This window comes from Rhineura floridana, chromosome 3 (assembly GCF_030035675.1).
Source record: "Rhineura floridana isolate rRhiFlo1 chromosome 3, rRhiFlo1.hap2, whole genome shotgun sequence".
Lineage (NCBI taxonomy): Eukaryota > Metazoa > Chordata > Lepidosauria > Squamata > Rhineuridae > Rhineura > Rhineura floridana.
The window spans coordinates 113,130,087-113,158,048 of NC_084482.1; the positions used below are offsets into that span (position 1 = coordinate 113,130,087).

Consider the following 27,962-nt stretch of genomic DNA (forward strand, 5'->3'; position numbering starts at 1 on the left):
GAGGGTGTGCTCCATCTGGTGCTCTGCCTCAAAAGCAGCAACAGGTGCCTACAAGGCATTCTGATGTTTATTAGGGAAATAAATGCACAGAAGTATCTTGCACTTTCATCTCTGAGACCTCCAAAGGATTCCCTAACGTTTGGGAAATGGGTGTAAAAACTTTCTTTAGGAACTACTCAGATCTGCCATTACTACGTTGCAATCTCCTGCCCTAACTTAACAGAAAGAGTGGGTAGACATTCTGGCAGGGGTGGGGAGGGCTCCTTTCATGCCCATAGAACAGCTCCACATGCTACTTTGCATGTGTGGGTCATGCAGAAAGATCACTGATTTACAAGGGATGGATACTGCGTTGTAAATCAATAAACTAGAGAGGGAGGTGAAATGTATTTCTGAAAGTCTGTGTGAAGTTGTGATTGAAAGTTTAGATCAACAAACAAAAAATGGATTTGCAAGGGTATGATAATGTAAAATGAATAATAATAAAAATACATGGCTGAAACCTAACATACAGTATAATGGCAGAATCTTCTTCTCAGTTGTGTGCTATGAAATGAAAACAAAACAAAGCAGTCTGTGAACACATCAGTGTTACTACAAAGAAAAAGAGTTCCCAGAGCAGTTTTAAGAGTCAGTCCCTCTTTCCAAGGAACTCTGAGAACTGTAGCTCACTCTTAAGAAATTACAGTACCCAGGATTCTTTGGGGGAAGGCATGACTGTTTAAAGTGGTATGACACTGTTTTAAACGTATGGTGCTGATGTAGCCTTGGTAGGATATCCCACCTTGCTTCACAAACCCAGGTACTTTGTACACAGCCATGATGATGAGTTTCAGGAGGGCAACGAGAATTTTCAGAACAGGATTATGGGAATTATCAGATACCCTATACTGGACCTGCCTTCCAGATTTTGTGAGGGTTGTTTGAAGATATTTGCAGCTCAGCTAGCTGGAAGGAAGGAGGTTTGGAGGCTGCCAAAGCAAACGAGCCAGCTTAAAAAGGATTGCTAGGCATATGATAATGCTGTGGCCATGCATAGTGCTGCTCTTTAATACAGAATCTGATGAGAAAAAGTAGAACAAAGACGTGCCTGAGGAGATGGGGGGAGCCTCAGGCAGGTGTGCCTTCTATACTTTCTTATGACTGGCTGAACCCAGAGGTGAATGGAGTTTTGCTTTGTGGCTGTAACAGAACTGGCATTACTAATCTCTCCACTATGTCCTCTCTATTAGCTCTGGTGGTTTGGGAACCCTCCTTCTAATATTCCGATAAGAAAAGAAAAAGAAAAAGAAACTAGGTAGAAAGATAAACCTGTGTTAAATGCTGGTAGATCATTGCCAAATGACTCAAGAGTATCTCACGGTTACCACTGAAGGTTTTAGTTGCTTAAATAGAAGCACACTTCCCAAGCACCTTATTATATTTTAATTAATTCAGCATTTTAACTGAGCAGCCATCTTGGTGAGCCTAAATTAAATTCCCACTTGACTCCACATTTAAAAGTCTGGCTATGACACATTCAAATGAAGAGCCTGGTACTAGGGTGAGGTTCTGGAGAAGAATTTTTTTGAAATGTGGGAAATATTTCTGATTACCAATAATTATATACTGTGATCAGTGACTAATGACTACAGTGAACACACACACAACATTTCCTCTCATGATCACATAAGATATGTCCTTTGATTCTCTGAGACATAAGACTTCTTCAGATGTTACAGATCAACACAGGTTAAAGCTGTCTCAAAATAGGTGCAAGTGTCTGTGTGAAAGTGTACACATTTGTGCAGTTCAGCTATAGTGAACACATGTACACAGACTGTACACTCACTGAACATTACATGTGAATAGCTGTACAAGTGTACAGCTCAACAGACACACAGACTGTACTGTTGTTGAATGTAACATGTGAACACCCCACTATAGAAGCAGCAGTGAGCGTACAGGCATTGCTCTTTGTCTTCTATATAAAGCTGGGTATAGAACCTGTGTCAAAACAATATTGGTCAACAAATTTCTTGACTGACATCTCACTTTACTAAACCTGACCAAAGGGGCACAATCTGCTCAGGAGTTCTCATGTGCAAGCCCCAATAAAAGGATCTGGAACTGCACAAGAACACAATCATGACTTTGCACCACTCATTTCAATTCAGCTTGCAGGTAGAATGAAGAAGTATACACTTCTTCTCACACAACACATTAAAAATGACATCTGTCATTCAACAAAAATGCAGCTGAACTGAGGAAACCCTTACCTGTTGAATTGGGAAGGACTCCACAAAAAAATGTGGTTTGACTGCAGCAGCCCCAAAACTGTAGAACGCCCTCTCCACAGAGGTGTGACTAGCATCTCTGTTGTACAGCTTTTGCCATATACTGAAGACGCAGCTCTTTACCCTGACATTTGACACTTAAGGTATTATTGTTTTCTTTTGCTTGGAACATTTTACTGCTCCACTAGTTTTTGTAATTGCAATTATTTTGCTTGCTGTTATAACGGTATGATCACGTTGTTCCAACCCTCCCTGGGACGTTATGGAAAAGGACAGGAAAGAAACCTCATAAAGTAAATAACTAAATACTGGACATGTCTACGCAGTCTAGAGAACCTCCACCATAAATTCCCCCTGATCTTTCTCCTGTCTCCCTTAACCTTGCTCCCATCTTTGCTAAAGCATATGCTCCGTAATCTCTGTCCCAGTTACCTTTCTGATCTTTGCACTTTTACAGCCCCAATAAAACTGACCCTTTCTTGAGTTATCTGTGGAGCTGGTTTTTCCCCCTCCATCTTTTTCTTCGTTCTTCCCTGTAACCTATAGCGAGATGGGTAGGCCTGTCGCTGCATGTGGGTCTATGTGACAACAACATCATCAGCCTTTGCCCAGGTGACTGAGGAAAGTGGGGGAGGGAAAGAAATACCTGCAATCATGCAAGGAAGGGATCCAATGTTGCCCAAGAATCTATTCCTGAGCTCACCACCTGGCTCCAGCATAGTGTTACCTGGAAGCAGGAGCAATAACTGGGGATACAGGAGAGAAGAGTAAGGATTACTCTAGTAGATCAAGAACAGGGGTGGGTAAATCAGTTTTGGTTTCTCTCCATTTCTCACTTTTCCAATCTTGAGTTCAGTTCTGTACATTTCCTCATCAGTTTGTGATTTATTTATTTATTTTAAGTGCTAGCTGCATTCAGACACCTGGTTAAAAGGTTTGCAGACCAAGGTTGCCCATACTCATGGAAACTGTGGTGCTGGCTTGCTGGGAATCTCAGCAAGTTTGTAGTCCCTGTGGTTACAACCCTCTAAATGTTCATGGCGATACACAAAACAGTCAGAGAGAACAGAGAGTTCAAAATGTAAAAAAAAGAAAGGAAAAACCATACCCGTTTTGGACTTTGTTCTATCAGAGTTCTCATAATTTGTTGAAATTAATTTAAAAAAACCAGAGCCCTTTTGGACTTTTTTCTCTGTTCTCATAATCTGTTGAAATTCATTAAAAATCAGCCATGTTCACAGAGTACCTGTAATCTTAATACTGACCTTGTCCCATACTCTGACCTTCATCGACTGCAGTTTAAACGTTAAAAAAATGCCTGGCTGATTTTTAATTAATTTAAGAAATTTAGCATTGAAGTCAATGATAAGCCGGGGCATGCTCAGTAAGAACCAACTGTCAGTGGTCTAAAAGCCAGACTCACGGCTGCTTGGCTTGGCAAATCAGGGGGCCACACCCACACCAGACCTTTACTTCACTTGAGACAGTCATGGCTTCCCCCAAAGAATCCTGGGAAGTGTAGTTTGTGAAGGGAGCTGAGAGGAGACTCCTATTCCCCTGATGGAGCTCCAGTAGCCAGAGTGGTTTAACAGTTAGACGCTCTGATTGAAGCTCTGTGAGAGGAACAGGGCATCTCCTAGCAACTCTCAGCACCTTTCACTAACTACACTTCCCAGGAGTCTTTGGGAGAAGCCATGACTGTCTAAAGTAGAATAAAGGTCTGGTGCGGATGTGGGCAGGGACAGCTTTGGCTTAAATTTGGATGGGAGACTATATGTGCAATAAAAAGGTGGGGGAAACACTGAAAAACAATGATACCGTTCACAATGTTTTCCTTTTGGAAAGGAAAGGGGATTCCCCTCTGCCCAGTGCCCACCCAATCTCCTTCTCTCCTCATCCTCCCCCTTCCTCTCTCCTCTTCCTGCCCTCCTCCTCCCTTTCCTGCCCATCCCTCAGGTCAGTTTCACCTATCCTAAGCATGATTGCACAGAAGTAAATCTCACTTAACTCAAAAAGCATTCAAATGATCAAACCTGCCCTCCCCTCCTCCTTCAATCCCCTTCCTCTTGCTCTCCCCTCCCCATCCCCTCCCCATCCCCTTCCAATCCCCTCCTCCCCCCTTCTCATTCCCCTCCCCTCTCCCCTCCCCCATGGTCAGTTTTACCTATCTTAAGCATGATTGCAAGGGAGTAAATCCTATTGAACTCAATAAGCATGCAAATGATCGATCCATTCTCAGCAAACTTGCACAGGATCCTATTTCTTATCTCCCAGATTAAAAAGCACAGAAATTCTCTAATAGGCACAAAAGCTTGCAGTTTAATAACGTACCTATAGCCCATAGATATTTCTATTAAACTTTTAAAAGCAGTGAAATTGGGCAGCTATAGTGAATGCACCAGGGGAGCAGGAGACATAAGAACATAAGAACATAGGAAGTGCCTGCTGGATCAGGCCAGTGGCCCATCTAGTCCAGCATCCTGTTCTCACAGTGGCCAACCAGGTGCCTGGGGGAAGCCCGCAAGCAGGACCTGAGTGCAAGAACACTCTCTCCTCCTGAGGCTTCCGGCAACTGGTTTTCAGAAGCATGCTGCCTCTGACTAGGGTGGCAGAGCACAGCCATCATGGCTAGTAGCCATTGATAGCCCTGTCCTCCATGAATTTGTCTAATCTTCTTTTAAAGCCATCCAAGCTGGTGGCCATTACTGCATCTTGTGGGAGCAAATTCCATAGTTTAACTATGCACTGAGTAAAGAAGTACTTCCTTTTGTCTGTCCTGAATCTTCCAACATTCAGCTTCTTTGAATGTCCACGAGTTCTAGTATTATGAGAGAGGGAGAAGAACCTTTCTCTATCCACTTTCTCAATGCCATGCATAATTTTATACACTTCTATCATGTCTCCTCTGATCCGCCTTTTCTCTAAACTAAAAAGCCCCAAATGCTGCAACCTTTCCTCGTAAGGGAGTCGCTCCATCCCCTTGATCATTCTGGTTGCCCTCTTCTGAACCTTTTCCAACTCTATAATATCCTTTTTGAGATGAGGTGACCAGAACTGTACACAGTATTCCAAATGCGGCCGCACCATAGATTTATACAACGGCATTATGATATCGGCTGTTTTATTTTCAATACCTTTCCTAATGATCGCTAGCATGGAATTTGCCTTTTTCACAGCTGCCGCACACTGGGTCGACATTTTCATCGTGCTGTCCACTACAACCCCGAGGTCTCTCTCCTGGTCGGTCACCGTCAGTTCAGACCCCATGAGCGTATATGTGAAATTCAGATTTTTTGCTCCAAAATGCATAATTTTACACTTGTTTATATTGAATTGCATTTGCCATTTTTCCGCCCATTCACTCAGTTTGGACAGGTCTTTTTGGAGCTCTTCACAATCCCTTTTTAACAACCCTGAACAATTTAGTGTCGTCAGCAAACTTGGCCACTTCACTGCTCACTCCTAATTCTAGGTCATTAATGAACAGGTTGAAAAGTACAGGTCCCAATACCGATCCTTGAGGGACTCCACTTTCTACAGCCCTCCATTGGGAGAACTGTCCATTTATTCCTACTCTCTGCTTTCTGCTTCTTAACCAATTTCTTATCCACAAGAGGACCTCTCCTCTTATTCCATGACTGCTAAGCTTCCTCAGAAGTCTTTGGTGAGGTACCTTGTCAAACGCTTTTTGAAAGTCTAAGTACACTATGTCCACTGGATCACCTCTATCTATATGCTTGTTGACACTCTCAAAGAATTCTAATAGGTTACTGAGACAGGACTTTCCCTTGCAGAAGCCATGCTGGCTTTGCTTCAGCAAGGCTTGTTCTTCTATGTGCTTAGTTAATCTAGCTTTAATAATACTTTCTACCAGTTTTCCAGGGACAGAAGTTAAGCTAACTGGCCTGTAATTTCCGGGATCCCCTCTGGATCCCTTTTTGAAGATTGGCGTTACATTTGCCACTTTCCAGTCCTCAGGCACGGAGGAGGACTCGAGGGACAAGTTACATATTTTAGTTAGCAGATCAGCAATTTCACATTTGAGTTCTTTGAGAACTCTCGGGTGGATGCCATCCGGGCCCGGTGATTTGTCAGTTTTTATATTGTCGATTAAGCCTAGAACTTCCTCTCTCGTTACCACTATTTGTCTCAGTTCCTCAGAATCCCTTCCTGCAAATGTTAGTTCAGGTTCAGGGATCTGCCCTATATCTTCCACTGTGAAGACAGATGCAAAGAATTCATTTAGCTTCTCTGCAATCTCCTTATCGTTCTTTAGGACACCTTTGACTCCCTTATCATCCAAGGGTCTAATCGCCTCCCTAGATGGTCTCCTGCTTTGAATGTATTTATAGAATTTTTTGTTGTTGGTTTTTATGTTCTTAGCAATGTGCTCCTCCAATTCTTTTTTAGCATCCCTTATTGTCTTCTTGCATTTCTTTTGCCAGAGTTTGTGTTCTTTTTTATTTTCTTCATTCGGACAAGACTTCCATTTTCTGAAGGAAGACTTTTTGCCTCTAAGAGCTTCCTTGACTTTGCTCGTTAACCATGCTGGCATCTTCTTGGCCCTGGCGGTACCTTTTCTGATCTGCGGTATGCACTCCAGTTGAGCTTCTGACCTCCTCTCTGAAATATTGCCCTAAACATTTGTAAAAATGCAAACACAATTTGGGTTGGTCTTTCACAGTCCAATCCACTTCCTGTGGAGCTTGGAAGAAGTTGGCAACATGTTTCTCTGAGCATATGGTGAGTGGTGGCAACACCTGCAATCACCCCAAATAACAGAAACCAGACATGTGCTGTGCTGATATTGTTTTAGCAGGAAGGAAGCAACAATATTAAGACAGTTGATACAGTTCAGATAATCACTTTAAATATGTTTGATTTACTTTGCAATTTTAGTGAAATTTCCTATAGTAAATTATTTTCTTTTGTTTCTGTTTCTGTGAATATGTGAAATACATACGCATTTGTAACACTTTGTAACACTAAAATACATTTTGTAACACTAAAAAACTCCAAAAACAATTGTGGAATAATGGCACTGACTGTTCTGCAGAATAGTCTCCAATGGACATGAGGAGAATCTCAGTTTGTACAAGATACAACAGTGGAAGGTGAAATATATTCTAGCAAATTTCTAGGTGTGCTCTATGTTTTTAATTGACCATGCCCACCTTTCCTTAAGTGGAATGGTTTAAGCATAGGAGGCTGAAAACATGCATCTTGGGCAGGCCAAGTTTGTTTTTTTCCAATAGCTAGAGTCATTGCTTAAGTAGCAACATATTGTAATCAGTCTGATTTTACATCAAACTGCAGATTCAGATTCAACTGTTAATGCATCCAAAACAAAAATAGAACATAACCTCCAGTTTGAAACACAAAAGGCTGTATTCACCGTCATATATTGACCAAAAAAAAGGTTTTGAAATTAATAAAAATAAATTTGACACGGATTTCTAGGATGAATAATGAGAGAAATATAATTTCCTAGGTTAGATTCTCTGTAGAAACAGTAGTAACACAGAAAAGAAGCAAAGTAAGAAGAAACCAACAAACATACAAAAATGTAATTCTCCATCTTTGGAGATAGCAGATGTTGCCACCACAATGAGTGTACAGTCTGTATATCTGTGCATACAATACCTGAGCTGCACAAATCTTTCACAGAAACACTTGCACATGCGTGGAGACAGCTTGTAGCTGTGCTTGATGTAACATGTGAACAAGCTGTACAGGGCCGGCTCCGAAAGGCAGCCAGGTGGGGCCCTGGCTGAGGGCCCCTGTGGCTACAGGGGGCCCTGAGCAGCCCCTCTGCTCCCCTTCTACGATTCACGGCAGGATCGCTACATGTGCACATCCCTGCCACAAGCCAAGATGGTGGCAGAGGCTTCAGCCCCTTAGGCAAACTCAGCCGCTGTCTTGGTTAAGGGTAGCGCTTGCGCACGCAACTACACAAGAGCCGAGAAAGGTAGGTTGAGCAAAGGAATGGCAGGGGCTCCGAAGCTCTTGCTGTGCGATCCATGGCAGCGACCTTGCCGCGAATCACAGAAGGGCAGTACCGGGGCCTGGGGCAGGCTTGTGCCCAAGGGCCCCGGCATGTCTGACGCCGGTCCTGAAGCTGTATATGATTTGATTAATTGATTAAGGTTGCAATCCCACAAACCTTCAGAGCAGATGGGGGGGCTGTGGAAGGGAGGAGAGGGAGGGGAAGTTCTTTTGCACTCACAGAAGTTGTTCGGTGCATGCAATCGTTAAGTTGGATACAACACATAAAATAATGCTACTAATGTGGGCATGACGCCCATACTGCTTAAGTTTGCCATAGCAAACCAGTGTTCATGCTTCAGGCACATTTTCTTTGTAAAGCCTGGAGCTTCCCTTGGCCTTTTGGTCAAGCTGTTGTCTTCCAAAATGTTTCTCCATTGCTTCTGAAGAGACCGGGAGGCCTGCTTGCACTGGTGGCATTGGTTTGCCTTGGCACTATAAAAGTAGAGAAGCAGCAGGCAACTTTTTTTAAAAAAATGCTAGATAGCATAACTCAGAAGAATTTTTTCAAAACACATTTACTATTCAGTAAAACTCTTCCCGCCCTCCTCTCACCCAACCCAACCCATAATCAGATAGTCCAGATCTCTTATAAATGTTGTGGCTGTGCTCAGGGAAGGAGAAATACCCCACCCTCCAGCTATAAGCATTTTCAACTAGTATTGTAAACATTTTGAAGGTTCTTTGTGAGAAGTATGAGTCCCAGAGAGTAAAGAAAGAGGGCGAGGTCTTGTGTTGCCATCAGAAAAACTGAGCCCCGTGGCAATAAAGACAGATAAATAGATAAATAAGCAGATTAGATAGCCGATGGCTGCCTGCTGTAATGTCATTGTGCTGCTTGTGTATGCCTGCCTGGATATGTGTATGTTAGTCACAGAAGAGTTCCAGTGGCTTGAGGTCCTTTTGCTTCTGGCACCACCCACCTCTAGCATGCAGCCCCTGGAAGGTTGGCCATGAGGGCATGTGGCTCTTGGGCAGATAAAGATTACCCGGTCCTAAAATGTAGTTTCCCATTTCATCCAAATCAGGAAACTATAGTCAATGGCTTTGGAACAACCTAGGATGTGAAGCCATGGTTTGCAGTTGGCTTCAGAACTCCTGGCTTGTTCCAAAGCCAGTAATCATAGTTTCCTCATTCAGATGAAAGGGGAAACTATAGTTAACTGGTTGGTTTGCCAGCTCACACAAAGAGATGAGCAAAGTGGCTGCATGTGGGGGCATGAGGCTCATTCATATCTTAGCTCATGAAGCAGAGATATATGATCATCAAAACATGTCCAATGGCTCCTACATGAGTTCCTCTGGAGTGCTACATGACTTCTTGGCTTGTGATCTAGCAGCATTCACTTCCATGTGGCATTTGGGAGAACAGACTATATGGGCACCACAATTTGTGCCAATCCATTTTCAAGCTGCTACAGTGTTATAAATTGCAGCAACAACATGATCAGCTCCTTGATGGAAACATCGTTTCCCCAAGTGGCTCTTCTGCCTATGTACTGCTGGAGATGGCTGTTATATTTCAACCAGGCCTCAGTTGTTGCAGGAAGATTGAAGGGCTGGCCCAGTCAGTTTAAATATAAAGAACCATAAAGGGAGAGCAGTGGGGGCCTTGAAGTTGCTCATCAACAGTTGGCATCTGGACAATAGATTGAGCAGACACACAGGTCCCCTGATTACAGCACTCCCCACTAGGGTGAGATGCATTGTATTTCTATTTCTAGTGAATATTTGCATCTATACATGTAAATGAGCATTGAGTAAATCTGACCTGTTTTTTGGGGATGCATTTCACCTCCTCTAGCCATGCATAAGTGGCCACCTCATAACGCAATCAACCACAATGAAAAAGCAAATAAAAATCTTCAAAAATAATTATAAAAACAAAACAGCCTTAACAATGTAAAAGCTCCATTAATAACATTAACAAATAATTATTCATTAGTAGCAATGAATGGATGCAGACTTCAAATACAATATTAAGCAAGCTTGACAGCTTCAATATGTTCAGCTTTGTTTACTAAATACAAATAAAATAAACATTCTAAATTAGATCACTCTAGGGCAGCAGAAAAATTTCCAGTACAAACTGAAAGTTTTCTGATGCAAATTATCCTATGCAGATTAATTTGCATAAGAAAATGTTCCAAAAAACATTCTGGAAAATGCATTTCATTGTTCGCCAACAACTTATAAAAGTTTGTCTCTGTACACCTATCTTTACATCTTCACTTTCTCCCTCCAGTGGTCTTGTAAGCATTTTGAGACCAGATAATGGATAGTCCCATTATGCCAGCACTGATAATGGAGACCTATACCTCTGTTCACCTTTTCCTCTCCTACTCACTCCAAACGTGGAAATTACAAAGAAGAGGCAAATACATTTTTGCTTTCGAGACATATGAACAGGATCATACAAACACAACTGAGTGGGAAGATCATCAGAGGCAATATACAATCTGATCATTTACCTGTGACTTAATGTAAACAAGCCTGTCAGTTATTTATACTTTTAATAGTCAAAACACTACTAATACTTTATAATAATATAGTAGTGAAATACACAGCAAGTCACAGATCACTGAACTCTCCATACATTTTTGGGAAAGAGACCTTGCAGTTTTCATTTGGAGGCAGCTAATCCAGGGGTGGAGGTTATGTTGCTCCCTGACCATTGTTCATGCTGGCAGGGCTTGATGGGAGCTGAAGTTCAACAACATCTGGAGGACCACAGGATCCCCATCCCTCAGATAATCAGTCACTACAATTGCTCCCACCCTCATTCTGCCTGACAATAACTATGGCACCAAAAAATAAGCTGTTCAGTCAAAATGTGGAATTAAAATGAGAATCTGAATGGCATGAATCCATCATTTTTGCCAAATGTATGAACATTACAACTGAAGTTCGTTTTTAGTTTGGATTTAACGAGATGTACTTTGGAATTCATAATTGTGAATTTCCAGTTGGAAACAAACTACCTAGGAACATAGGAAGCTGCCATACACCAGATCAGGATGCTTGCCCAATATTTTCTACTCTGTTTAGCACTGATCCAGGATCTCAGACAGATGTCTTTCCTGTCACCTGCCTCTTGATCCTTTTAGCTGGAGATGCAAGGGGAACATTATGAATGCAAAACATGTGCTCTACCATTGATGCTACAGGCCTCCCCTAAGCTTTCTTACATTTACTTACTTAGGCCATGCTTCTTGCTAAAGGCTACTTTGTTGTTGTTTTTATGTGCCTTCAAGTTGATTACAACTTATGGCAACCCTATGAATCAGAGACCTCCAACAGCATCTGTCGTGTACCACACTGTTCAGATCTTGTAAGTTCAGGTCTGTAGCTTCCTTGATGGAATCAATCAATCTCTTGTTAGACCTCCCTCGTTTTCTACTCCCTTCTGTTTTTCTAGTGAATCATGTCTTCTCATGATGTTTCCAAAGTATGATAACCTCAGTTTCATCATTTTAGCTTCTAGTGATAGTTCTGGTTTAATTTGTTCTAACACCCAATTATTTGTCTTTTTCGCAGTCCATGGAATCTGCAAAGCTCTCCTCCAACACCACATTTTAAACGAGTTGATTTTTCTCTTTGCTTTTTTCATTGTCCAACTTTCACATCCATGCATAGAGATTAGGAATACCATGGTTGGAATGATCCTGACTTTAGTGCTCAGTGATTCATCTTTGCATTTGAGGGCATTTTCTAGTTCTCTCATAGCTGCCCTCCCCAGTCCTAGCCTTCGTCTGATTTCTTGACTATTGTCTCCATTTTGGTTAATGACCATGCCAAAGTATTGATAATCTTTGACAAGTTCAATGTCCTCGTTGTCAACTTTAAAGTTACATAAATCTTCTGTTGTCATTACTTTAGTCTTTTTGACGTTCAACTGTAGTCCTGCTTTTGTGCTTTCCTCTTTAACGTTTATCAGTATTCATTTCAAAACATTAGTGTTTTCTGCTAAGAGTATGGTATTGTCTTCATATCTTAAATTATTTATATTTCTCCCTCCAATTTTCACACTTCATTTATCTTGGTCCGATCCTGCTTTCTGTATGATACGTTCTGCGTATAGATTAAACAAGTAGGGTGATAAAATACACCCCTGTCTCACACCCATTCCAAATGGGAACCAATCAGTTTCTCCATATTCTGCACTTACAGTAGCCTCTTGTCCAGGGTATAGGTTGAACATCAGAACAATCAGATGCTGTGGTACCCTCATTTCTTTTAAGGCATTTCATAGTTTTTCATGATGTACACAATCAAAGGCTTTGCTGTAATCTATAAAGCACAGGGTGATTTCTTTCTGAAATTCCTTGGTCCATTCCATTATCCAATGTATGTTTGCGATATGATCTCTGGTTCCTCTTCCATTTCTAAATTCAGCTTGGATGTCTGGCATTTCTTGCTCCATATATGGTAAGAGCCTTTGTTGTAGAATCTTGAGCATTACTTTACTTGGATGGGATATTAAGGCAATAGTTTGATAATTACTGCATTCCCTGGGATCCCCTTTCTTTGGAATTGGGATGTATATTGAAAGCTTCCGGTCTGTGGGCCATTGTTTAGTTTTCCATATTTGTTGACAAATTTTTGTCAAAATTTGGACAGATTCAGTCTCAGTGACTTGTAGCAACTCTATTGGTATTCCATCTGTTCCTGGCGATTTGTTTCTTCCAAGTATTTTAAGAGCAGTTTTTACCTCACATTCTAAAATTTCTGGTTCTTCATCATACGATTCCTCCATGAATGAACCTGTCATCCTGTCATCTCTTTTATAGAGTTCTTCAGTGTATTGCTTCCATCTTCCTTTTATTTCATCTCGGTCGGTCAGTGTGTTCCCGTTGATTATTCAACATCCCTACCCTTGATTTAAATTTCCCTTTCATTTCTCTAATCTTTTGGAATAGGGCTCTTGTTCTACCTTTTTTGTTGTCCTATTTCTATACAATAACCATTGTAATAGTTCTCTTTGTCCCTTTTCTCTTTAACCATTTTAAGAGTTTCTTCAGTCATCCATTGAGGTCTTTCTCTCTTTTTAACTAGAGGTATTGTCTTTTTGCATTCTTCCCTGATAATGTCTCTGACTTCACTCCATAGTTCTTCTGGTTCTTTGTCAAATACCCACTGATTAAATGATATCTGAATCAATACATATGATTAGGATAAGTGGCTTTTCTTTCCTGAAATCTTCTATCCTAGGTTCCTTCAAGTCAAGAGCATCCCGCCAGCAACTTCACACATTACAAATTGCAAAAGCAAGATCATAACATGGCTAAAATGATTCACATTCCTTATTTATTTAATGCTCTCCCCTGCAACAGGTCCCTGGGCCAGCTTACAAAAAAGTTTACATTACAATAAAACAAATTAAGACCAAAATGTTAATAAAAACATTAAAATGGCACAGTATAACAGAGATTTTTTTTAAAAGGTTGGTGGAATTAAACACATACACACATGACAACAGCAGCATAAAAGTAAAAGTGATGTACTGAAGTTTAAAAGGCCTGGAAAAATAAAGATCTTTGCCTAATGGCAAAATGAATCAAGGTTGGCACCAGGCAAGCCGTCCTGGGAAGAGTATTACATGACTGAGGTGCCATCCCAGATGGCAGGGGCACAGATATGTGAAAATAATTCAGTAAAACGATTTATCCCTCCTTCAAAACACACACGTCACACATGATTTGTGATCCAATTATGAGGGTGACATATCAGTGGGGATAAGCTGGCTTTAGTTTCTTTAAAGTGATACCACTAGAGACAGAATAAAAACAGCATATAGCAAAGTTGGTCCAATGGAAAAAAAAACCCCAATCATGAACAAAGTCAAAATACTTTTACCAAGGTTAAGTAAAAATCACAAGTGGTATGATGAACATGGCACATGTTGAGAGATCACAGATTAAGCCATCACTTGGCATGACAAGAATGAGCTGCAGCAAGCTTTGGGTTCACACATTCCCTTCTTCTCCCTCCACTTCTGGTGAGGCCACAAAGAAGAGTACATAAGTTTTTGCTTCAAGCTTACATGAACCACAGCTTGTTGTGTCATCTAAGTAATAATAAAAAAAGATTTCTAATGTTAACTTTGATTTGTTTGAAAGAAGACAACCTCTTCAAATGATGGGTTATAAAACTGACTTGTTTAAATAGACCATAATTAACATGAACCACAGTTTAGAGGCTTCCTATCTACCCATGGCCATGACAGAAGAGAAGAAGGGAGGGGGAAGTCCAAGGCTCACTGTACATCATTGTTGGCACATTCAAAAAGCATGATGTCTGAGCGAGGCCTCTTTAGAGACAGAATAGCAACTATGGCAACTAGTGGTCTTATCACTTGCTAGCAACTTCCAAAGGGATAGTCATGTTGCATCAAAACCAACAAAGCTTTAAATCTGTTAGTCAAAGACTCTTTGAAGTTTTATCTCTTTTTAGCCAATTCGGTGTCCCTGAGTGACAGCAAAAAAACCTTCAAATCTGATTACAGCCTTCTCCCTCACTGGTCTTTGATCATTAAAAATCCTGAATTCCCTTCTCCTAATTTCATTGCCCAGGTTCTCCTAGGTTGAAGGACATAAAAATCAGGTCTTATGATGTGGATATGATTGCCATTTCAGACTCATCAGGATCTAATGTTTTATTTTTCAACAGCAGAATTGCAACGAATCTTAGGATGCAAATAAAACTGATGTGTTATCTTTGAAAATACTTGCATGGATTACAAAACATCTCAAAAAGGTCATAGAATCATAGAATAGTAGAGTTGGAAGGGGCCTATAAGGCCATCAAGTCCAATCCCCTGCTCAATGCAGGAATCCAAATCAAAGCATTCCCGACAGATGGCTGTCCAGCTGCCTCTTGAATGCCTCCAGTGTCGGAGATCCAGTGTCGTGGATCATCTTAAGTTATTACATTGTTCAATGCCATGGTAACTTCTGGTTTAAAGGTGAGATATAAATGGTTTTAATAAATCAATCAAACAGTAAAGTTGTTTGAAGATCAAGATGTTGGAATGATAATGGAGGATAGAATGCAAGGAACAGGGTATGCTATCTGCATCTAAAATGTTTACATGCCCTAAATTTAACAACAGGCCTATAATCTTCTTAATTGGAGTCTTTCTGGTGATCTGCTCTGTTGAATACAACCTCAATCTATCAAATTTGCACCTTCCGATACAATATGACAGCCAAAACACAGCCATCCTTTGAAATTCGCATCTATCTGAATTTTGTGATGCAGGTCTCCAACCAAAGAATATGTACAAAAATGTATATATTAGGGGAATGCATGCATAAAAAAAATATTGTTGTTGTTATTGTTATTATTAAATGAATATATTTGTGAAATTATTAGGAAAAATTGCTTGAAAATGTGCACATTGGTCAAAACCATACAAAAATGTGTTTATTAGGAGAAATTTGCAGTAAAATGCTTGAGAATTATCATGAGGATTTTTTAAAAAAGAATTCGTAAATTGCTGCAGAAATGTGAAAAACTGGATTTAAGATTAGAAAAATGAGGAACTGAAAGTGACAGATCCTTCCATCCCTACTTCTGTTTCTTATCACTATTTATTTAGAGTGGACATTTTTTAAAAAATCACAGCTAAGTCAGATACTGAGACTGTTCCTTTGGTGATGCATGCCTATGGACAGTGACTGCAGTCTAATAAACACACACTGTTAATTCTTTAATATCTTCTAACTCCTGGACTGTTTACACTAAGGGGAAACTGAAATGCTATAACTATCTTTCAACATGGAGGCAATTTGGCACAGGAGTCTTAATATTTGTAAGCTGCTCAGTCACCCCATCAGTTGTCCCAATCTTGTAGTGAGCCTCCACATCAACACCAGTGACTGCCAGGAATGTGTGGATGCCTGGTGTGAGATTATGCAACCCAACAGATCTTCAGAGTAAGCAGTAGCTTTCAAATGTTATAGCCTCCATTGTTATACCTCAGCATACAGAAATAGTCTTGCCTTCCCATTTTTATGGCAGTGACAAGCTGGCCTGTTTCATACAAAATGGTAAGTCATGGTTTGTTTAGCCAAACTGCAATTTGTTTGAATGGCCAAACCAAGCACAGCAGACTAACCAGTTTCTTTGGCCACCCCAGATGTTCATCAAGCTACAAAGACACAAAGCTGGAAGATAACCAAGCTTTGGAGAAATAAGCCGTGGGTTTTTTGATAGTCTATGAGGCTTGGTTCACTTGTCATGCTAAGCCAAACCATGGCTTAGCATGAATGAGCAAACATGCAGGCTCCCGAAGGGGAGAACACGGCCGCTTTGCTCCTCCTCAGTTGTTTTGGTTGTATTCAACAGAGTACTAAGCAGATATTTCCATCAGTGCAAGGATTTCTCATTATACAACGGGACAATCTCCTCCCCCTACATGCCACTTAAATCTGTTCTGAGGTTTCCTCCAACCTTCAAAAGCAGATCTGGAGACAGCACAGAGTGCACACAAAGGGAGAAGAGCGGAAATCCCATTGCGCTAGCCCTCGCACAAATGCAACGTGTTAGTTGAATACTGCACTTTGTGCTGCCCTGTGCCATGGTTTGACACAGCATGCCATTCAAACCTGGGCACTTGGTTTAGGTCCCTTCAGACAAACCGTGAGCTGAAATCAAGGTTTTTCCTACTGGGCTGAGGCTGAGAAAATATTAGCTTGCCTAAGGCCACCTATGGACTTTGTGACTAAGGAAAACTTGAATCAGAGACTTTCAAACATAACACTTGTTACTATAACTGAATTATGAAGTCCTAATAGCCTTCCGGGAGCCAGTGTGGTGTAGTGGTAAAGGTGTTGGACTACGACCTGGGAGACCAGGGTTAGAATCCCCACACAGCCATGAAGCTCCCTGGGTGACCTTGGGCCAGTCACTGCCTCTCAGCCTCAGAGGGAGGCAATGGTAAACCCTCTCTGAATATACCGCTTACCATGAAAACCCTATTCATAGGGTCACCATAAGTCGGGATCAACTTGAAGGCAGTTTCCATTCATTCAATAGCCTTCCACCTGGTATCTATAACAAGGATACAGCTCTTCAGTAGCAGTCAATGGGGCAGCAAAGGCAAGACAGCACTGTGCACCTGGCTTCCAGAGGCTGAGTATCGCTGTCGCTTGCTGAGAGGGAGGGGGTGAGGGTCAAGGAGTTCAGTGCAGTGTGGACGTGGCTGCGGCATGGCAGGAGGAGCATTGGATTGGTTTTGCCGTTGTGCCTACACTGCCCTGAGCTCCCCGCCCCTCCCCATCTTGGTAAGCAGCAGCAACCTTTGTGTCTGGCAGCCAGGTGCACAATGCTACCCCGGCACTGGCCATCCCACTGACTGCTACTGCAGCTCCTGCCATCCCTGAACATTAGCCAGGCTGGCCAGGGCAAATGATAGTCAGGAGTCCAACAACATCAGGAAGGCCCCAGGTCCCATCCCTGATCTATAACATAATCTCGTCTCTACTTAGTCTTTTCAGGCTCCATCGTGTTGCTTAAAACTCTCCACCTGTCTTGGATTTTTATGTTTGTGCAGCACCAGAAAATGAAAGCTTCTGTGCTATATGGAGCTGGCCCTCCCACTCCACCCTTCAAAAAAAAACACAAACCACAAGAGTATGTGGGGAGAGGCTGTCTGTTCAGCAAAACTGGGTTTCTGTCTCTTAGCTCAATAGCACCCGCTTTTCTAGAAATGTCTGCTACTTTTTAATCCTATTATGTCCATGCATCACTGGAGGCTTAAATGTGCCAACTGCTATGTGGATGTGTGCATATCACATGCACACATGATCACACACAGACATGCACTTCAGGAGGTATAGGCAGGCAAACAAAAAAAAAGCCATGTCTATAGCCAACGACTGGCATGAATGAGCCTGCATGAATTGCTCTGGAGCCAACAGCTGCTCACAATAGAGCATAATGCAAAATGCATTTTGTTGCCTGCAGCAAATGTTGGATTCCAAGTTTGTGTGTAAACTATTCCTTGTTTCTCCCTCTTTTCATTAGAACACTGTCTGTTTACTTGACCAACACATCTGAAAAGCTCTTCAAATATATCTTACCAGAACAAAAATATCAGTCTGTAGAAAACATTCTGCACAATGGGAGAAGCACAACCTTTTCTATAGAAACGCACACAAGCCATTTTGCGCTAACAATGTGCAAACACTTCTGCGTGCCTAAGGAGAAACTGGACTTGTGTTTCTTGAACAGGCCTCCCCACCAATGCAACATTGCAAATTACTTCTGAAACGGAGGGGATTTAGTATGCTGTTCAAAGGGGGGGGGAACCCTACAGACACATCCAAGCCATTGACACACCGAAAAAAATTATTGGGAGATCAGTCCCTATGTTTTACACCAGAGATGGAAAACCTTTTTCACTCTGATCACCTCATTCCCTTCTGGGCAACCTTCTGAGAGCCAGTGGTGGGCGGTGCCAGAGGCAAAAGTTGGCAGAGCAACAAATGTAAATTTTACCTTTGTACAGTAGGCACATTTCTACACACACTCGCACACCCCTCCATCCAAACAAGCAACAGGCATTACTAGAGTTTTTGCCAGCCAGGCAAAACAAAAAACAAAACCTTCAGGGTAGAAAACAGGGCCAGCAAGGAGTGTGGCCTGTGGAGAGTTCAGAGGGCCAGAAAGAGAGGCCTGGAGGGCCACATTTAGCCCCCAGGCCTCAGGTTCCCCACCCCTGCTTCCACAAACTAGAAGAATTGTGTACAAAGGCACATTTAAATTAAACGCTCTTAAACTTGTTCCTGAAGATCTTCCCAAACAACTCCTCATTCCAGCACACTTATCCAATGCCTCTAAGGGCTTATCCAAACGGAGCGGGATAATCCACGGTTTTCATATTCTGTTTGTCATCTGATAGTCCTCACTTTGCCTTCTAGTTCGTTCTTTCCCAATTTAAAAAAACGCTTTTTTGCACCCGCACCCGCAGCAGTAAGACCCCTACATTCTTTTCGCTTTTCCAAGCTCCGCCTCTAAAACCTCCCCCTATCAACCAATTGGTCAGCAAAAAAATTACGTATGCTCCTCTCCCCCTTTGCAATGAAGCACAATACGGCTGTAAAGGAGTTCTCCCCTCGGAAGGAAAGGCTGCTGGTCGGTTTCACACCTGCCTTGTTTGTATTTGCGATATTATGCATAAATGAATGTATGCTTTTCTGCCTTTATTGATATTTAAGAAGATACACACACTGGCAATTGCACTTATTTCTCCAAAAAAGCAAGAAACCTGTCACACACATCCCTTCTTCTCCCTTTCCTTCCCATGGAGAATGAAATTGACAAAGCTTTGGGGGGAGCAGGCTTGAAACTGACCAGAAGCCCTTTTCTTGTTTGTATTTGTGATATTACACTTAAACCAATGTAGGCTTTTCTGATTTGAAGCAAAAACCCCAGCAAGTACAATGAAATTGACAAAGCTTTGGGAGGCAAGCTGAAACCGACCACCCCCCTTTCTTGCTTGCTGTGCATTGCAGATCTCACCCAGAGCGGCTGCCCAGTTTGCAGGCTGGCAAAAAATTAAATGCATCTGCACAGTAGTTGCAGACCCCCCCCAACACCCCACCATTGCGATGATTGGTTCAATTTTCCAGGGCTTATTCTCGCACATGCGCAAAAGTGCAGATAGGTGATTGGCTGGAATGAGGAGAAGGGGCAAGGGGAAACGCCCAAGAACCACCCATCAGCTGTAAAGTCCGTGGTATTGCATCCTAACTCCTGAAGGCACAGCGGATTATTCCCGATTTTAAACAGCAAATCGCATTTTTGCCGGTATTGGAAGGAGCGGATTTAACCTGCGAAAATGCATAACAGCGCGAGATGTCATTTGGACGACTGAAAAATAATGAACACACATAGCGGGCGTGTCACACATTTTGCAGTCGTCTGGATGAGCCCTAAGTGAGGGTAGATCAAATATGGTACCTGTTAAAAGTTGGCAAGGCAGCAGGAATAAGTCAAATGACTTTGGCATAACTGAAGGAAAGGGTAGTGTTCTTGTTTTAGCAAAGTAAGAAGACAGTATGGCTCACAGTCTTCAGCTCTCTGTGCGTAGTTTAATAATCTGTAGAAGAATTTACCTTGTACACTTGTTCATTTTTTTGACAGACACCTCTTGGGACCACTTCACACATTTCATGGCAGCAAAGCATACATACACAGACATGTACACACAGGGGGAGTGGGGAGCAGCAGCCAGTCTCAATTCTCTAGCACGTGTCTGCCTGCACCATATGTGAATATGACACATACTAAATTCACTTACCCACTGAAATCAGTGTGCTTTGGTATACTTAACTAACTCTTTGTTACATTACAAGCTATATTTTTTGCATGTCCACACACATCATCACCAAATGTAAAGTGGCACATATCACCACCATACACATACTCTTTTATAACCAGAGCACTGGGAGCAGTGAAAACAGCAGATGGTACCTGAACAGATTTTTCCAACCAAATTTCACAAGGGACTGAGCAGTCTGGTACAGCAGTTAGAGAGTTAGGGCGAGATGTAGGAAAACCCAGTTTCAACTCCCTGCTCAACTATGACAGGGAAACTTTCAGGGCGAGTCTTTCTGCTGAAATTATCACATGGGCTACTGGGAGATTTGCTGTTCTGAATTCCTTGGGAATGGTTGGGGTAAAATGAACAGTCAGGACTTTAAGCCTTACTCATTGTACTCTCATATAGTTGTTCTGAATTAGAGGAGGAAAAGACATCTATCAGATAATAAGCAATCCCTGACCTAAATCAACTGTTGTTATTCAGAATCCATATTTTTTTTCTGCACAATGCATAAATTCATCATATTGTCACTTTCTTCCTCATATGAAGTACACATTTTTGGTGGTGGTGGTGCCTTCTGTTGCATTTGCATAATAACAGAAACACAGGAACATATGAAGCTGCCTTATACCAGTTCAGATCATTGGTCCATCTAGCTCAGTAGTGTCTACACTGACTGGCAGTGGCTTTCCAGGATTCTTTCCCTATTCTACTTGGAGATGCAGAGGATTGAACTCAGGATCTTTTGCATGTAAAAGAATGATTAAGGGGTCTGTTTCCCACAGCCAATCCACTATCTTTTGTACTTTACACCAGACACATAGCCTACATATGACAGCAGATCCAGTAAATGGAACTGCCTTCAGCCGGGTGCGGGGAGTGCCGACCGCACCAGGGTGACACCATGAGAGGGGGGTGTCACCCAGAGTAGGGTTGCCATATTGCCCGGTTAGCCGGGTTTTACCCGGATTCTTTGCATGCCACCTGGTGCCCATTTAGCCCCTTAGCTGGCCCGGATTCTCAGCTTTACTTTTTTAAAAAAATTAAGTTTCTAGGTGGTCCAGTTCTCGAGATATACTTAAAAACATCAGCCCCCCCGTTAAATCTTTTTTAAAAGTACTGTATAGCACTTCGTAGCTTTAACCCCGCCCGTTCAGGATTGCAGCCAATCAGTGAAATGTTTGGTTGACCTGTGGCAGTGTCTAGTAAACCTCATTGCAAGGCCAGAAAATGGTGGTTTCCCCCCCTGTTTATCTGAAAATCTCATAAATTGGGTAAGTATATACATTTAAGTTTTTTCCCCTCTTGTGTGTAGGAGTCAGATCCTGGGCAGTGTTTTCAAAACCTTCCCAATACTTGCTTTTGTGGGGGTAAAAGCATTGCTAATCCCATATGTCCAGAGTAAATCCCATTGAATTCAATAGGATTTACTTTTGAGTAGACATGGTTATGAATGTGCTGAAAATCAATGGGACTTTGGAGTGAATGTAAAAAAGAATTGTGTTTGTGTTTTCTTTCTGTCCCCCCCTCCTCCAGTCCTATTTTAAAGCAAGTAGGCAGGGCTTACTTAGGTATTACAGTTTTTATTCTGTAGGAAACTAATACTGATTTTTTTAAAAACTAATACTGATTTTTCTGCAATGACCAACTGGTTTGACAATAAACTATTATATGGGCTGTATGTATTTATACATCTGCAGTGTGTGTGTGTGTGTGTGTAGTCTTTCCAACAACCCTGTGAGGTAGGGTTGGAAACCAAGGCAGCTCACAACAAGAAATAAAGCCATTTAAAATCCAATAACCATAAAAAACAAGTATAAACAGTTGCAAAACAGCATAAAGTGGCATGATTCAGAATTTTGGGTTGTGTGAATGAAGTTGCTTATCACTTGAGGTTGCAGTTCTGTCCCTGTTTGAGTAAGTTCCACTGAATACACTGGGACTTGCTTCTGAATAAATAAACCTAGGATTGCACTATAAATATCTTTACAGTTTGTGTAAATAATAAATATATTTGATAGTCATGCTTATATAAATATTTCTTCATTTATCATATTTTTGGTTTTTGGTTAGGAATCCTGACTGATTGTGAGATGCTTAGTTTTCTGCCTTACTCATAGGAATCTTGTTGTGGTTGGTATGGTATTACATTTAGGAAAGTGTTACTGCCTTTTGTGTTGTTGTTTTCCTATTTGCATTTCACTTATCTTTAACCTCACTCCGTTACAGCCATAGAAGCAACAGCAGCATATGCAAGATAATTAACTCTCATTAGTGATAAGAGCAAGAACTTATAATTATTATTTCAATTAAAACAAGAGGCTTATGAGTACTTTGAAGAGGACCAGATATTTATTTTCTTTCTGAGCCCAGGACTGGGTCTTTCATGATGCCCGGTGGGGGGGGGAGCAGGAGAGTAGTCCATAAGACAGACATCCTGGCATTGGTAATCTAATTAGCAAGGTATGTGTGGGGTTGTTGCACACTTCCAGGCCCAGTTTCATTTTGAGTATGGAGGTGGAACCTGTGTAGATGTGGTTGATCAAAGGGAGCAGAAATTTTGAGTTAAGCAAAGCTCTGCTTATATAAAACCTAAGAAACATACAGATACTTTGAATGTCTGAGTGCCTGCACCAGTGGAATACTGGAGGAACTTGTAAAACTTGCTGCAACAGTATTTAGAACTGAGCATGTGGCGTGAAACACTCCTTTTCCTAACATTTTGGCTTCTTGTTTTTCTCCACCCACCACATCTCTGAAATATATCGTATATGTAATGGTTAACCGTACTGCTGCCCTGACTTACTTTACGTTTGTTGCTATTTTGTGTTTTTATTATGTTTTTATATTGATTGTGCATTTTTATTGTTTTTATTATATTTGTAAGCTGTCCTGAGCTCTGTTTTTAACAGCAGAAGGGCAGGATATAAATCCTCTTAATCAATCAATCAACATTCCATAGTGGAAACTAGAGTCCAGGCATTTAAGGCTGAAAATGTTGTTTTTTTAAAAAAAGATTTCTCACATCTTTCCCCAGTTTTTAGTGGTAATTCCTAGGCACAAAAACAAAACAACTGGACAATCCAAATATTAATATGCAAATAATTTGCACAATATGCAAATTAGCCTGCCCGGATTTGTGGAACTGGAATATGGCAACCCTAACCCAGAGCCGCCCCGCCCCTAGGCACCCTAGGTCTGGTACGGGAGGAGGTCCATGGGGGTGACACCATGAGTTACCGCACCGGGTGACACCAACCCTAGTGACGCCACTGCCTGCCTTATGTGTATCCTTCAAATAGAGGCATATACCCAGAGCTTGGAAAAGTTACTTTTTTAAAACTACAACTCCCATCAGCCCCAGCGAGCACAGCCACTGGATTGGGCTGATGGGAGTTGTAGTTCAAAAAAATGACTTTTCCAAGCTCTGCGTATACCTGGATAGGGTAAGCACTGGCCACCCTAGATCCAGTCCAATTTTAATCTGTTTCAGGCTCAAGCAGCAAGAGCAAGCTTATCATTTGTCTTGAAAGAGTGAAAAAAATGAACATCTCAAAATCTTATTGGCTGTCTCGCTCACTTTCACCCCATTAAACCATAATGCTTTGGTCTAATCCAGTTTTCCTCCACTTAAATTAACAGGGTTATTAAATTGTCTCAATCCAGATACTCCTGATAGGCCTGGGCTGTGGCTCATCACCAGAAGTCCAATACAAACCATTATTTCCATCTGAAATACCATATTGTCCAAAAAGCAGGTGTCATTGAGCAAGTGATCTTTGTCCTTTTGGCCTCTTGCATTTCACCTGGTCTACTTTTAATTCCCCAAAGAGGTTAATTATCTGACAGGTCTTGCTCCTAGGTTACCTTTGTATTTTATTGTTGTTCTGTAAATGCTCAGCTATTCTCCATCCCTTTCTTCTAGCCTCTGTCTTTCACTCTCTTATGGGTGCTGAGAGAAACAACATCTACACCACAGTTTACTCAGAGATTGATATCTAGGGCAGTCAGCCATATAAAGGCAGACAAAGAATAAGGTATCTGCTGACACATATGAGCACTCACTGACAACATGCACACCCCTGTGTGAAAAGACAACAAACTGCAAGCCTTGACTCCACTGAGACATCTGTTCAACACTTCCCACGATTATAGGTCTGTCAATGACAGTAGTGTTGCAACTGCAGGAGGCAGCAAGGTGATAGGGACCATCTTTATTATTATTATTATTATTATTATTTTATTTATTAAATTTATTAGTCGCCCATCTGGCTGGCTGTCCAGCCACTCTGGGCGACGTACAAAATAAAAACTTACAAATACATTAAAACATTAAAAATCTCAACAATAATAATAAAACCTAACCCACCCCAAAAGCCTGCCTGAAGAGCCAGGTCTCCAAGGCCCGGCGGAAGCTCATCATAGAGGGGGCATGGCGGAGATCATTTGGGAGGGAATTCCACAAAGTGGGGGCCACAATTGAAAAAGCCCTCTCCCTAGTCCTCATCAGTCTAGCTGTTTTAACTGGTGGGATAGAGAGAAGGCCTTTTGAGGCTGATCTTGTTGAGCGGCATCCCTGATGATGTTGGAGGCGCTCCTTCAGAGAGACTGGGCCGAAACCATATAGGGTTTTAAAGGTCAGAACCAACACCTTGAATTGGGCCCGGAAAACAACCGGTAACCAGTGCAACTCCTTCAGCACTGGAGTGATGTGATCTCGCCAGCAGCTGCCTTTAATCAGGCGAGCCGCTGCATTCTGTACCAGTTGCAGCTTCCGGACTGTTTTCAAGGGTAACCCCACGTAGAGCACATTACAGTAGTCTAGGTGAGAGGAGACCAGGGCATGTACCACAGATGGGAGCAGATGGTTGGGAAGGTAGGGGTGCAGCCTCCGTATCAGATGGAGTTGATACAGTGCTGCCCAGCTCACAGCCGAGACCTGAGCCTCCATGTACAGCTGGAAGTCAAGAATGACCCCCAGGCTGTGGACCTGGTCTTTCAGGGGCAATTGTACCTCATTGAGCACCAGGCCAACATCCCACAACCTTCCCTTGTCTCCCACAAACAGTACCTCGGTTTTGTCAGGGTTCAGCTTCAGCTTATTCCTTCCCATCCATTATCATCTTCAGAGCAAAAATTAGTAACTAGTCACTGTAAATATACCACTGTAAATTGTCACAGAATTGTCCATCATAGAGAAATACACAGGCAGGTGCGCCTGCACTTCCTGTTCAAGCCAGAAGCACGTGGTTAAGCAGGTTTTGGCCAATAAAGTCAATGATTTAAACATGTTGATTTATCTGGGCAATGGATCCTGCCCCTAAAGCTATTCTGAACCACCTTTAGACCCTTCATTTTACACCTTGGACTGCATGACATATTTTTCTGGGTCACTGAAATCAACAAGACGTAAATCCGAAGACTAAAGTGATAAAATAACACACTGATTAATAAACTAGTATTGCTAATAACAATAACTAGCAACTATGCATTCCAAGGGTTCAAAGCACATCACATTCATTCTCTCGGTAATCCTTAGAACTACCCTGTAAGATAGGCCAGTCTTATTAACCCCGTATTACAGAAGGGCAGAGAAAATAACCAGCTTGCCTGCTCTTGTGGGATTTCATGGCCTCATCTCATCCACTTGCAGTCCAATCCTAAACACATTTTCTCAGATGGGAAAACTCCTTGACTTCATATATGCTAACTTCCAAACATGCATCAGTTTAGCCACTGCATCAGCCCAGTGCTCTTACTACAGTTGCTCATTTTTACATTTTCTCCATTTTCCCTCTCATACTAACATTGGAAGGTGCCTTACACCAAGTCAGACCACTGGTCCATCTAGCAACTGCCCTCCAGGGTTTCAGGCAGGGGATATTTCCCTGTCCTGCCTGGAGATGCCAGCGATTGAACATGGATTTCCCCCCCCCATGCAATGCATGATCTACAGCCTTTCCCTCTCAGACCTGCTTCTTTTTTTAAGGGCCCAAAAAGTCAAAACCCTGGGATCAATTGAAACGTTTTCACACAATGTTTGGCTTACCCTGGCTAAGAACTCAGTCCTTCCATTCACTCAAAACAAAGAGGAGAAAGTTAAAGAGCGTCAAATCATGAATAAAACACTCTTTGCCAGGCAAGCCAGGGAAACCAAATCCAGGATCCGAGTGTCACTGATTTGAGAAGCCTGAATAATCTTCCAACAGGGCTTTTAAAAATTGTGTACCCATCGAGGTCGGTGCTATACCTTTACCAAAAAAACTGAAACAGTGGTGGGTTTTTTTTTTTTTAAAGGACGTAAGTGAAATGCTTCTGAAATTTTGACCCAGGTACATAGGAAACTTCCCAAAACACTCTTAAAAACAAACGACTTGTTTGTTGCCCATTTTCTAGCTGGTTCCAGTTAATAAAACTGCGCTCTGTGGGTGTTTGTGTGTGGAGGAGGGGGGGGGAGAGAGGCAATGCCTGCCCCGACGAGTCTCCAAAGCTCTGAAGAGCAACACTGAAACGTGCACTAGCTTGCACTGCTCCCTCTTTTCCTCGGCTGCTTAAACGAGAGTAAAGTTTCGCCGCGATCATGCACAGCTCCAAAACTCTCGTAACCATAAGCCTGGAATTTGGGTTCGTTCGACGCGCTTCCCGTGCAAGGCGCCTTCCAGGATGCCTTGCCCTCAAGTTCCTCTCCGAGTTTCGTCCATGGATCTCTGACGGCAATCCGTGCAAAAAAAAAGCTCCAGAGCGAAGCTGCCCGCGACCCGCCTTTACCTGGTGGTTGCAGGAGGAATTCTCCCCTCCAAGCGTTTACCGGCTCTCTCTTTGGCCGGCTGGGTCCTCCTCCGTCAACGCCCAGCGCCCAGCCGGCGGACGAGGATGCATGGCTCTGGCTGCGGCGGCGACTGCGAGAAGTTGGGCGCTGTAGAAGTTCAAGGAAGAAGAGCGGCGTGACTGCAGCCAAGCAGCAGACGAGAAAGTTGCAGGCGAGGCGCTGGGACAGCGGGCAGGCGCGCCTCTCTTCCGACCCCTCCCCCGGCGGTAAGGGGGAGGAGGAAAAGACGGCGGCAAGCAGGTGTCAGGGCCTGCATGTCCTTGTACATATGCAGACAGCCTCTCTAGAGATAAGAGTCTAGAAATGAGGGGTGTGAGTGTGCGCCAGGGTGGGACAGTGAGATCAAATATGTAGCATTCTGGAGGGAGTGAGAGAGAACCAAATGTTGGTGGAAGAGGGAAGGAGAGAGAGAGGGAGGGAGGTAAGTGGGTGGGTGGGTGGGTGATAGGTGCTGGCACTAGGCGAGGACACAAGCATTTTG

The 27,962-nt window shown here is 42.4% G+C and overlaps 1 protein-coding gene across 1 annotated transcript in view; it reads right to left on the reverse strand.

Annotated features, from left to right (window-relative positions):
* FAT2 (FAT atypical cadherin 2) overlaps positions 1-27,715 on the reverse strand; it is a 137,732-nt gene extending 110,017 nt beyond the window's left edge. Inside the window, exon 1 of the mRNA XM_061617424.1 lies at positions 27,421-27,715. The gene's annotated coding sequence lies outside the window, so the exon portion shown is untranslated. The remainder of the gene's footprint in view (positions 1-27,420) is intronic.
* Between the last annotated feature and the right edge of the window lie 247 nt (positions 27,716-27,962).